The 14,069-nt window shown below is 39.6% G+C and overlaps 1 non-coding gene and 1 pseudogene across 1 annotated transcript; both read left to right on the forward strand.

Moving 5' to 3' along the window:
- The first annotated feature begins 3,052 nt into the window (after positions 1-3,052).
- Positions 3,053-3,158, forward strand: LOC121993321. Its single transcript, XR_006115183.1, has one exon. It is a non-coding gene; the product is annotated as a small nucleolar RNA R71 (small nucleolar RNA).
- Positions 3,159-10,895: 7,737 nt separating this feature from the next.
- Positions 10,896-10,967, forward strand: LOC121993421 (annotated as a pseudogene).
- Positions 10,968-14,069: the final 3,102 nt, after the last annotated feature.

Raw genomic sequence — 14,069 nt, forward strand, 5'->3', positions numbered from 1 at the left:
CCGTGCCATATGCAAAAGAATGCCTAGCAGGCTCCATAAAACTAGAAGGTTGCGGGTGTCCAGATGACGAGGGCTCATGATGTGGCTCAGTGTCTCCAGGTATAGAAGGGTTATCCTCAAAATCTAACTCAGAAATTACCCAATTAGCCGGGTTACGAATAGTAGTTCGTTCAGGAAAAGGAAGGGGTAAAGGAGCACCACTCCTCCTAGGAAACGCGAAACCATTCTTGATGCCCTAGCAGATCTTAATAAGGTTTGAACAAAATGAAAACCAGAATCAAATTCAACCTTATAAAGCATAGCCCATAAAGCATAAAGCTCTATCTTTTTAACCACCCCATCACTCTCTCCCCTATCAAAAATAGTTTTACTCATGACTCTATGTAGATACCTAAAGATGGGGTTTTGCATATGGGAGGCCTTAGCTCTTGAAGGCTCATAAGGTTGATCTAACCCAGTTATTGCATTCCAAAAATGATTCCAATTAAACCTTGGATCAAACCTACGAGGGCTACCGGTGGTTAATCCAAAACAAGAATTAAAGTCACTAAATGCCCATAGAAATTCTTGATTCATTAGTCTAAATGAGATTTTTCCAAAATAATCATCTTCCTTAGTATAATGGACATCCAATGAACTTAAAAATTCCAAAACAGGACGAGGATATGTAGGCAAATGTGTGTACATAATATCACTCCAATCCAAAAACCCAATCATCAAATCTACATCTTCCCTAATTCCAAGCATATCAAGAACAGTTAGGTCCATATATCTAGTACACACTATCTTTCTATTGACAAGAATTGCAAATCTAGTTACTTGATCATCATTTCTAAACACAATATTGAATTCATTGTCATTACCTTCGTTGCGTGAAGTCCGCCCTTCACTGGTTGTTTTCCTTTGTCCCTTGATGGCTCCTTCTCTTTGTCTCCACTGGATCCACCACCTCCTTTGCGAAGTTTCTTCAAAATGTTGGACATCTTGATGAGTTTAGATAGGGGAAGAATTATCTAGGGTTGGAAAAATGGAACTCAAAGAACAAAACTTCAAAGAGCAAAGATCTTAGGTTAGGAGAACAAAAAGTCCAAGTCTTAGAGAGGAGGAGAATCCGGATCTAAGAGATCTTGAGAGATTAGAGAGGAGTTTTTAAGAGATTGGGAGAGAAAGAGATGTTTTGGAGAATGGGGGTGTGCGGAACACGGCCAAGATCTGGCCGTGTAAGGTAGAAAGAAGACTTAAATAACTCTCCTACACGGGCCGTGCAGATCCACACGGCCTCCCCCTCTTCCTTCTCTGGATTCTTCGCACGGCCGTGTCTGGGACACGGCCTCTCCATCTTTCTTCTCGGAATTCTTTGCACGGTCGTGTTTGGGACACGACCTAGTCCTTTTTCTCCTCAGGAGATCCTACACGGCCGTGTTTGGATGACACGGCCCAAGCACTTCCCTTCTCTGCAACCTTTGCCTGGCCGTGTATAGCACACGGCCGGGCTCTGTTTTGCACCTAACCTGAAAACAAAATCAAAAGAATGCATCAAACTAAAAGAAATTAAAATACAAATCAAAACTAACTAAAAGAACCCTTGGGTTGCCTCCCAAGAAGCGCTTGTTTAAGGTCTTTAGCTCGACCAAACTATTAGATTCATCGAAATCTCGCTCTTGGAGGGGTAAGATATTTTAAAACCCTCCTACCAAGGGCTCTTATTATGGAGAGATCTTTCATCAAAGGAGCTACAAAGTAAAGTATAACTCTCTCCATCTTCGTCTTCTTGGAATTTTTTTCAGGTGGTCGAAGACGGTTCAGATTGAGCTTCCAATTATTGGCCCATGTGAAATCTGAAATTTCTAAACATGTAGATGTGACTTTCTCTGAATCAAATGATGGTTCTGGCTCTGGCTCAGGTGTTGATGATATCAATGATGGTGATTCTTGAGACTCAACCATATCTACATGAGTCCCTACACATTGGTCCACAACATGCTCAATCCTTGCAGCTCTTACAACATCTAAGGATTGTGTGGACAAATGAGGTGATTCTTGAGATGCTTCTTCCACAACACAGCTCCCTACACATTGTTCCATATCAACATCATCAACACAAACATTAAAAAACAAACCAACATCAATATCCTCAATAGGAGAATCAACTATAGGAGGATCAATAACTTCACTTGCAGTTTTAAGTTGATCTACCACATCACATTCATCATCTGAAAATTCAATGTCACTATAACACCCTATAAAATTTGGATGTAGATCTGAAAACTTATTTACCACTGCATTATCAATAAAATCCTCATATGAAGAGTCTTCATCTTCATATACATTTAAAAATCTACACTCAACCATATTAGTGTCACAGGATTTGCCGAAGTCTTTATTTTCATTGACCCCCACTAACCTTTGTGGAAAATGAACCCTTAGCGAAGGTCTTGGGGAAGGTACTTCAAACTTCCCATATTCCCTTTTAGCTTGTGGAGGAGATTCAACTTGTTTATCTAGTGTTGGTATGATCAATCGTTGAGGAAAAGGTACATGTGGCCTTTGGGAACTTCCTGGAAAGATGGAACTGAGTTCTTGTGATCTTCTATTATTCTTCTCCTCAATTCTAGACATGTCTTTCTTCAGAAGTTCTTCATGATTTTTGCTACTTCTCAACCCAACATCATCACACTTTTCATTAGATCTTGACTGTGTAGAAGGGGGATCTTCTTTGAACCATTTTGAAACAATACTATCAAGCTTTGTCCCCAAATGTTTGAACTCCTCACTCTGTGACTTGTGAATTTCAACACTCATAGATGATTGTGTTACAATTTGTTCGACATGCTCTATAGCATTTATGGCTTGCACTGCTTGAATGTTTGGGGGAGATTTCATCCAACTTACGTTTGACCATTCATGGAGGTTCAATGTCACTTGATCAATTAATGAATAAGCTTCATCTACACTTTTATCCATAAAAGAACCTCCAGCTGATGAATCCAATAAACTCTTATCTGAGAAAGAAATTCCCCCATAGAATATGTGCAGAATTAACCATTTTTCAAAACCATGATGAGGGCACTGTCTTTGAAGACTCTTGAATCTATCCCATACTTCAAACAATGATTCTCCATATGCTTGAGCAAAATTTGTTATGCAATTCCTCATATACACTGTTCTGCTTGTAGGAAAAAAATGATTCAGAAATTGTTTATCCAATTGTTCCCAACTTGTGATACTTTGAGGATAGAGAGAATATAACTAAGTCCTTGCTTTATCCTTGATACTGAAAGGAAATGCCATCAATCGAACTGCATCTGCTGACACTCCTTCACATTTCACCATATCGCAAATCTCTAAAAATGTTTCAAGATGTAGATAAGGACTTTCTAATACTTCTCCTTCAAATTTGTGACCTTGTATCATGAAAATTAACTTTGGGTCTAGTTGAAAACTTTCTGCTTCAATTTGAGGTTGAACAATGGGAGATAAAAATCTTGCAGAAAAGGGTGTAGAAAAATTTCTCATGGACCTGCATGACATGTTAGTGCTCATGGATATTCAAGAAAAAAAAAATTAAAATGAAGAATCAAAGACAATAAATAAAATGCATTATGAAAAGCAAGAAAGAAAATGCAGAATTTAAATTGCAAGAAAGAAAGTGCATAATGAAAACAAGAAAAAAAAAGATAAAAGGAAAAAAAAAATGTCTAGAATAATTCATATGCTAAAGATTGCAAAATATGTTTACAAAAGAAAAGAAGAGAAAAATTTAAAGAAAAAGAAGAACAGAGAAAAGCTAGACTAGAATACTAGAAATCAAGAATACAGAATTAGAATCACAACAGAAAGAAATTGATAAGAATGTTATACAAGAAATGAAAAACTTATAAAAACAGAATTCTAACAATTAGTTACAACTATGCAAATGAAAAGAAAAACAAATGTTATGTTTAGTCTAACTCAATTAATAATTCCTAATGTTATAGCGCAGTCCCCGGCAACGGCGCCAAAAACTTGTTACGCTCCGCAAGTGTACGGAAATGTCGCAAGTAATATAAAAGATTATCGTATCCACAGGGACTGGAATAAGCACTAGAAATGTCTTAATGCGAATTAGCTAAACAACTATCCAATTGTTTCAAATGCAAAGTGAAGATAAACAAATCTAATATTAAAGATCAACAAAAAAGAGTTTAGTGTTTTGGGTTATGATAAGGGGAGATTCTAGGAGTTTCGGTTTCTTTGTAAGATTTCTTGAATGTAAATGGTTCACCAATTCTTATCCCTCAATTGCCAAACACTTGTAGAAAGTTATCGGTTCTCTCTTGCAATAGATAACCGGCTAAGGACTGAGAAATGTATCTAAATATGATCAATTAGACGTGAACCTACGTTGTCCTTACACAGAAGCGCACCTATTACTATGCCTTCCTCGGATATCAACATAGAAGCCCACAACTTATTAATCCATCAAGATACAAGAAACTAATCACAAGATCCATCCTACTCTCTTGAATATTCCTATTTCCTCTTCAAGATTATCTCTCAAATGTCCTTACACGGGCTTGCACCTGTCACGTGGATCCCTTGGATGATCGAGTGAGAGTTTATCTTTACTAAGTCCACAAGAAATCCAAACAATCAATCAAGAATGAGAATTAAGCACAAATCACCATTAATCATTCAAGATCTAATTGATACAAGCAAGACAATGTCATTGAAACAAGAAATTGGCAAATCCATAAGAGATTACATCAATCCATCATACAAATACTCCCTTAATCCTAGAATACAAGATCTACTCCATGAATCGAGGAAGAATACCCGAAGAAATAAAGATTACAAGCATTTCTTAAATCCCTAATCCAAGAAACCAAGAAAAGGGGGAAAGAGAAAACTTATCTACGAAGAAGCCTCGTCTTCGGATCCAATCCTCGCTCCGGAGTCGAAATCGTCAAGAACTCCCCTCGAATCGCCCAAAAATCCTCCCAAGAATGGGAGGATACCACCAAATCTTGCCTTCTCCCCATAGGGGAAGAGATCCCCTTTCAATTCATGAAGGAGGGTTTAAATAGAGGAGGAAATCGGGCGCCACACGGCCCCGTGACACGGCCGTGTGAGATTCACACGGCCATGTACAGTTCCTTCTCTGCCAAAGCTGCACGGCCGTGTGACTCACACGGCCAGGACCCTTCTGTTCTCTAGAAATGTTACACGGCCGTGTGGTGCACACGGCCAGGACCCTTCTGTTCTCTGGAAATGCTACACGGCCGTGTGGTGCACACGACCACCACCTGCTTGGCCTCTGGAAACCTCACACGGCCGTGTAGATCTACACGACCATGTAAGGCATCTGCTCTAATTTCTTCAAATCAAGACACGGCCGTGTGAGATTCACACGGCCATGTCCTCTTCCCTTCCTGTTAAAACTACACGGCCGTGTGTGGTACACGGCCTGATGCTCTCTCCCTTCAATTCCTTCCAAGCTTGTCCGAGGACGCATAATCTTCACCAATTTCGACTCCTGTGTACAGAAAATGCACAAAAAGCAGATCTCCGAACCAAAAGAGTAAATATGCTAAAACGAAAGCTGGAAGTATAAAAATGATCAAGCATGCTCAAAGTATGTAAATGTGCGTAAAAACATGCATAAAAGAGAATATAATCTACGCACATCACCTGTGTACAGTGCAAAGACAACTCAAGACTCTTCAAGTTTCAATCTATGTCCTAGTCAAGTCATCTTCAAATTTGAATTCCTAATGTTTCCGGTGATAGATAAGTAACCAGTGATAGGCACTTTCTTGCCAAACACTTAGTTCATATTTCTCAATCAACCCATGGTCTCAAAGGCGTGCTCAATCTCAAGAGAAACTAAGCTGTCATTTCCCCAGTAACCCAACTAGGTCTCAAAGGGATGACTTGCTAGATTCCACTCACGACAACTATTTTTAATATCCCTTATTCACTTTTTTCCATTGCTTTTTTTTCACATTTTTTTTTCATAAGCATTTGCATTGTGCAAATCTTATTTCACAAGTGTACTTTTAGCACAAATGTTGGGATATTTTGATTTTTCCGAATGAGCTTGCATGAGTTGAGCCTCATCCAATAACCAAAATGAAGTTTGAAAATTTACCATGGAAACCAAGTACTAAACAAACAAGATGAATCATAACTATTTCAATGATATCAACCATTCAAGCATTAAGTCAAAGTGTAGTGAAAATAAGATCCTTAAGATCAAGCCAAGACTAAAACTTATCTCCAAATGATACTTAGCTTGTATCATGCTACCCAAGATAGAGAAAAGAGGTACATTAAGCGTACTACTAGAATCATTTACAACATCATGAATCTAGATAATGAACGTGCTAACATTTAATCTTGAAGACAAGAAAGCATATAAGTGAAGTTTGATGTTCTCAAGATGTATGCCACAAGATTTCAAAAGATAGTCAAATGACTATCAAAACAAGCAATCAAACAAGACAATCGAAATAAAGTGCAAAACAAAAACTAAACATGCAGAAAATAAGAAAACAAGCAAAAACTGAAAACAAGAATGCAAAAAGAAATCAGGTTTAACACCCCCCCCAAGACTCAAACTTTTCATCATCCCGATGAAATCAATATGGTGGAGATGGAGGTGGAGGGGGACAAGGAAAAGGGTGCCTACGACTTGGCTGGCCAATGGGAAAACTAGGGAAACCTGGAGTTTTGCTCAGGATTATATGATACTCAAACAAAGCATCTACTTGTTGACTAGTGACACTCATGCTTTGCATAAAATCCCTCATTCTAGCTTGATTTGTATCATAATCCTGAACAAATTCAGCCACTTGACCTTGAAAATTCCTCGTGAACTGAAAGTGCTCTTGTACTTCTCTAAACTGATTATCTGATAAAGAGAAGCGACCTTCCAACATTCTTCGTTGGGCCTCATGCTTCTCATGAAGCGATTCTAGAGAAGTACGAAAATCAAAAAAGTCAAATCTGGAAGAACCCGCACCATAGGCAAAAGAATGCCTAGCAGGATCCGGATGGCTGCGAGTATCTAGATGTCGAGGGCTCAATGTGTGGCTCTGTGTCTCCGGATATGGAAGGGACATTCTCGGGGTCTACATCAGTGATTACCCAATTAGCTGGGTTACGAATGGAAGTTCGTTAGGGACAAGAAAGAGGTAGAGGAAAACCATTCCTCTTAGGAAATACAAAACCGTTCTCATCCCGAATAATCATTTTCATAGCAAGACATGCATCCATATCGATCATATCATTGCCATGAACAACCTCCAACCCATCTAAATCAAGTTCCAAGTTAACTGCTACTTGGGTAATCAAACCACCAAGCACTGTTGATCCCGAGGACGCCCTCGCAGTTCTCACTAAGGTTTGTAAGAAATGAAAACCAGAATCAAAATCAACCTTATGTGGCATAGCCCATAGAGAATAAAGTTCTACTTTTTTGACGACTCCATCACTTTCACCCCTACCAAAAATAGTTTTGCTCATGATTCTATGTAGATATCTAAAAATAGGGTTTTGTATGTGAGAAGCGTTGGCTCTAGAGGGCTCATAAGGGTGATCTAATCCATTGATTGAATTCCAAAAATGATTCCAATTAAACTTAAGATCAAACCTTCGAGAGCTACCGGAATACAATCCAAAACAAGTGTTAAAGTCACTAAATATCCATTGAAATTCTTGATTCATTAATCTAAAAGTTATCTTGCCAACATAATCATCCTCATTGATAAAATGGACATCTAACGAACTCAAAAACTCTAAAACAAGGCGAGGATAAGTTGGTAGATGTGAGTACAACATATCACTCCAATCTAGGAACCCTATCATCCAATCTACATCATCCCTAATTCCCATCATATCTAAAACAGTTGGGTCCATATACCTAGTACACACAATCTTTCTGTTGACAAGAATTGCAAATCAAGTAATTTGATCATCATTTCTAAATACGATATTGAATTCATTGTCGTTATCTTCGTTGCATGAATTCCTCTTCCGCTTGCCTTCGACTGGTGGTTTTCCTTTGTCTTTGGACGGCTCTTTCCCTTTGTCTCCACTTGATTCACCACCCACCTTGCGAAGTTTCTTCAAAAGGCTAGACATAGTGTCAAGTTTGAGTGGTAATGGGTACTGTTTATGGGTTAGAGAAACTAGATCTTGAGGAAATAGGTCTCGAAGAGCAAGATCTTAGGTTAAGGAGATGGAGATCTTAGATCTAAGAGAAGAGAATGATCTAGATCTAGTTGAAGTTTGTGGAGAAGGGAAGGTTTTAGAACTAGATCTGAGAAAACTTGGAAGAGAGGTTGGATAAAAGAGGAGTTTTGGAGAGAAGGGGGAGCAAAGATGAAGAGGGTGTGTGGGGGACACGGCCTGGATCTGGCCGTGTATAGTAGACATGGCCTGGCAAAATTTCCCCACATGGGTCGTGTAGATCTACACGGCCCCTTCCCTCTCCTTCTCAGGTTAATTCACACGGTCGTGCCGATTGGCACGGCCACATCCTTCTTCCTCTCGGCCTTCCTTGCACGGTCGTGTCCGGAACACGGCCTCAACAACCTTCTTCTCTGGAATCAGTACACGGCCGTGTCAAATGACACGGCCAGTGTATGCTTCTTCAATGGTTCCTCCGCACGGTCGTGTGGTAGACACGACCGAGAAACTCTCCTCCTCTGGATTCTTCACACGGCCGTGTTTGGGACACAGCCATACACCTTCCCTTCTTTGGAGACTCCACACGGACGTGTCATGTAGACACGGCCCAAGCATATCCCTTTTCTGCTCCGTAAGCCTGGCTGTGTGCAGCACACGGTGATGCCCTGTTTTGCTCCAATTGACACTTCTCCTCCTTTCTAGCTCTTCCAACATTCCCATGCCCATGAAGAAGTCATGGTCAGCTCATGAAAGTGAAATTTCAACCTGAAAAACAAAGAAAAAACCAAATAAAAACACTACTAATGAACAATAGAGACATGAAATGAAACTAACTAAAATGAAACCCTTGGGTTGCCTCCCAAGAAACGCTTGTTTAAGGTCTTTAGCTCGACCAATCTAATTACTCCTCTCGTTTCCTTGCCCTTGGAGGGCAGACATATTTGTCATTTTTGTTGGGAGGTCTCCTCCCAACATCTTCCACCATATAGTTTTCTTCATTTGGTGGCCTCCCATGAGGATGGAAATTCCATTCCTCCAATTTATAAATGCTTGTCCTGCTAAAAGCATTCAAAAGATAAGAGACATGGTTAGAGGCTTTAGATAAATCATATTCCAACCATTCCTTACCGATTACCAAAGAAAGTTTATGATTCTTAACATCTATGATAGCTCCTGCTGTAGCAAGGAATGGTCTTCCCAATATGATAGGGATTTTTGGGTCCTCCTCCATGTCTAACACAACAAAATCGGTGGGAATTATACTCCCACCTACTTCTACCGGCACATCTTCCACAATACCCATAGGGTACCTGCAGGAGTGATCAGTAAGTTTTATTGCCATGGTAGTAAGTTTAAATTTTTTGAGACCTAACTTATTACAAATAGAATAAGGAATGAGGCTAACACTTGCCCCCAAATCACAAAAAGCTTTTTCAATAAATTCAGTTCCTATATTGCAAGGAATATAAAAGCTTCCGGGGTCCTTCAACTTTGGGAAAGTGTTCTTCTCCAAAAGAGCGTTGCATTCCTCTGTAAGCGCAATGGTCTCAATATCTCCTTTCTTCCTCTTATTTGACATGCTGTCCTTCAAGAATTTGGTAAATTTGGGCATTTGAAGGATTGCATCAATGAATGGTACTTCAACACATATTTCTTTCACCTTCTCCAAGAATTTGCCAAACTCTTCATCTTTCTTTAACAAAATCAATCTTTGAGGAAAAAGGATTGCTATACTTTGATGGTTGAGTGGAAGAGTCTCTTCAACCTTAGTGGTACTCTCCTCATCAACTTGAATCTGATTTGGTGCTGGAGGAGAGAGCTCTTCTTCATTGTGCATCCCTTTTGGAGCAGTCACTTGGGGATCTCCCAAGGTCCGTCCGCTCCTAAGCTCAATTCTATTACAGTGCTCCATGGAATTAACATCAGGCTTTCCAGGTAATTGTCCTGGTGCTCTAGAAGATGAGGAAGCTAGTTTGGTAATCAGACTTTCCAAAATCATTTGATGTCTATCAGAATTATCCATTCTCTAAGTAAGCTTCAAAATGTCTTGTTTAATTTCATTCTGAGCTTGTTTCATTTCATTCTGACTGGACATAATTTCTTCAAACAACTTTTCAATTTTGGACATAGGAAAGCCTTGAGAAGATTGTTGCTGAAAATTGTGTTGCCCGGATTGAAAATTAGGCCTTACCCCCATGGATGGTCCTTGATCTTGGTTATTTGTGTAAGAGAAGTTAAGATGACTCTTCCATCTAGGGTTGTAAGTATTTGAGTATGGGCTGTTATGCTTCTGATTAAAACACATGATTGCATCACATTGCTCTAATTGATTGATTTGTGCAGTTATAGCCCCCAATGGACATGAGTCATTTAGGTGTTCAGAACTTCCACATACTTCACAAGAAGCAACAATGACATTGGTTGTACTTGAGCTAGCTCCCATATTCTCAAATTTTTTTGTAAGAGCATCCATTTTTGCAGCCAACAAAGTTACTGCATCAACATCAAATTTTCCTGATGCTTTTGTTGTTGGGTTCATACAAGAATAGCCACCACTTCTTTCATTAGCCCATTGATGGTGGTTTTGTGCTACGCTCTCGATTATCTCCTCGGCTTTATCTAAACTCTTGTTCATAAGTGCCCCTCCAGCAGCTAAATCAAGGGACACTTTTGTGTGATAGTTGATGCCGTTATAAAATGTGTGTAGCACTAACCATCTTTCCAAACCATGGTGTGGGCATTGTCTGAGCATGCTATTGTATCTATCCCATGCTTCAAATAAAGATTCTGAGTCCGCTTGTTTGAAGCTTGTAATAAGATTCCTCATATGAGCTATTTTACTTGGGGGATAGAATTTGTCAAGAAATTGTTCCTCACATTGCTCCCATGTGGTGATGCTATTTGGAGCCAAAGAATTTAACCATTGCTTGTCTCTATCTCTCAATGAAACCCCAAACAATAGTAGACGCACTGCCTCTGAAGGAATACTATTCATTTTCATTGTACAGCATATTTCATAGAAGACCTCCAAGTGTTGATTTGGGTCTTCATGCGGTCCTCCATCAAATTGATTTTGCTGCACCATAGATATAATTGCAGGTTTGATCTCAAAATTATTCGCCTTAACTGAAGGCATTGAAATACTAGATTGAAACCCCCTAGCATAAGGTGATGCATAATCCTTTAGTGGTCTATTCGCCATAATAGAATGTTCTTGTTCTTCTTGTTGTCTTTGTAGAAATTTTCTTCTATGAAATGTTCTGTCTATCTCAGGGTCTAGAGGAAGAAGTTCTCCTGTAAAGTTAGATATTCGCATACACAAAAACAAGATAGCAAGATATGTTTACAAAAGAAAGAGACGGAGAAAGAGTAAATCAAAAGAAAACAGAGAAAAGATTAGACAAGATGTTAGAGTCAAAAATGCAGAATTAGAATTACAACCGAAAGAAATTGACAAGAATGTTATACAAGAAATGAAAATCTTATAAAATTATAATTCTAACAATTAGTAACAACAATGCAAATGAAAAGAAAAGTTATGTCTAATCTAATTAAATTGATAATTCCTAATGTTATAGCGCAGTCCCCGGCAACGACGCCAAAAACTTGTTCTCTCTCCGCAAGTGTAAGGAAATATCGCAAGTAATATAAAAGATTATCCTATCCACAGGAACTGGAATAAGCACTAAGAATATCTCAAAATGAATTAGCTAGACAACAAAGCAATGGATTAACAAAGACTAGGTGTAACTATGAAAAGTAAACAAAAGAATGAAAGAATAGGAAACAAGAATAAAGGCAATGATAAGAGATATTCTAGGAGTTTTGGTTTCTTTGTAAGGTTCATTAATGTAAATGATCTACCAAATCCTTTTTCTCAATTGTCCATCATTTGTAGAAGGTTGTCGGTTCTCTCTTGCAATAGAGAACCGACCTAGGACTGAAATCCATACCTAGATTGATCAATTAGGAATGAATCTATGTTGTCCTTACACGGGCTTGCCTATCATGAGCGTCCCTCGGAAAGTCAACATAAGAATCCATCACTCATCAACCCATCAAGATATAAAGATTAATGCATAAATCTATCCTACCCTCTTGGAATATCTAATTTCCCCTTCAAGATAATCCCTCAAACGTCCTTACACGGGCATGTTCCTGTCACGAAGGTCCCTCGGAAAATCGAATGAAGAATTACCTCTACAAGATCGACAAGAAATCAAAACATTCAATCAAGCAAGGTGATTAGGCACAATCATAACATTCCACACAAGATCAAATAGATGAAAAACAGGAGAAAATCATAGAAATGGGAAATTGACATATCCACAAGAGTTTTATATCAAGAATTCCTAACAAATACTCCCTCCATTCTAGAACAAGATATCTACTCCATAAATCGAAGAAAGAATCCGGAAGAATCAAAGATTGCAAGCATTTCTAATCCCTCAAATCCAAGAAAGGAGAGAAAGAAAACTTATCTACGGAGAAGAATGGTCTTCGGATCCAATCCTTCGATCTTGGAGTCGAATCGGTGAAGATCTTCCCTTAGATCGTCCAGAAATCCACCCAAGAATGGAAGGAATCACCCAAATCTTCCTTTCTCCCAAAGGGGAGAAGATCCCCTTTCAAATCTTGAAGGAGGCCTTATATAGAAGAAGGGTTTGGGCGCCACACGGCCCTGAGGCACGGTCGTGTGAGGTTCACACGGCCTGCTCCACTCTCTTCTCTGCCAACCTCACACGACCGTGTGAGGTACATGGTCGTGGCTTGCTTCTATCAACGCTCCCCTTGCACGGTCGTGTAGATCCACACGGCTTGCACTGCCTTCACCTCTGGAAACCTGGCACGGCCATGTGGTGCACACGGCCAACACTCTCCTGCTCTATGGAAACCTCACACGGCCGTGTAGTGTACATAGTCGAGGCTTCTCCTGTCTCTGGAAAACTGACATGGTCGTGTTGTGTACACGGCCCATGCTTCCTTGGGCTTCAAAACTTGGCACGGCTGTGTGAGGTTCACACTGCCATGCCATCTTCCTTCTCTGGTGCATCTACACGGCCTCTCATCCTTACACAGCCTGGGAAACCCCCCATGGCAGGGTCGTGTACGGTTCAAGTGTCATGGCTTCCTCCATCGCGTTGCTTGCAGATTTGGCCTCGAACACGCATCTTTCACCAGATTCGATTCCTACGTACAAAAAAATGCACAAAAGCAGATCTCCGAATAAAGAGAGTAAATATGCTAAAAAGGAAAGCTGAAAGTACGAAAATGCATAGATCAAGCATGCTCAAAGTATGTGAATGTGCGTCAAAACATGCTAATAAGTGTATACAATCTACTTACATCACTTATATGGTGTCTTTATCACAGCTTTGGATGGAACACAATTAAGTGTGAAGGCTGCTGTGTCTAGAGTATATGCCTAAAAAGATATAGGAAGATCTGTGTGACTCATCATAGATCGTACCATATCTAATAGGGTATGATTCCTCCTTTCGGATACACCATTCCACTATGGTGTTCCAGGAGAGGTGAGTTGGGATAGAATCCCACACTCAGCTAGATAGTCACGAAACTCATGGCTAAGGTATTCACCACCTCGATCTGATCGAAGTATTTTAATAATCTTGTCTAGCTAGTTTTGTACTTCATTCTTGAATTCTTTGAACTTTTCAAAGGATTGTGAATTATGTGTCATCAGATACACATAACCATATCTACTGAAGTCATCAGTAAATGTAATGAAGTACCTATAACCACCTCTGGCAGCGACATTGAAAGGGTCACATACATCACTATGTATAAGTCCTAACAAGTCAGTCGCACTTTTGCTGTGTCCACTAAAGGAAGTCTTGGTCATCTTGCCCAGTAGACATGACTCGCATGTCTCATAT

The sequence above is a fragment of the Zingiber officinale genome, chromosome 6B (assembly GCF_018446385.1).
Source record: "Zingiber officinale cultivar Zhangliang chromosome 6B, Zo_v1.1, whole genome shotgun sequence".
Taxonomy (NCBI): domain Eukaryota; kingdom Viridiplantae; phylum Streptophyta; class Magnoliopsida; order Zingiberales; family Zingiberaceae; genus Zingiber; species Zingiber officinale.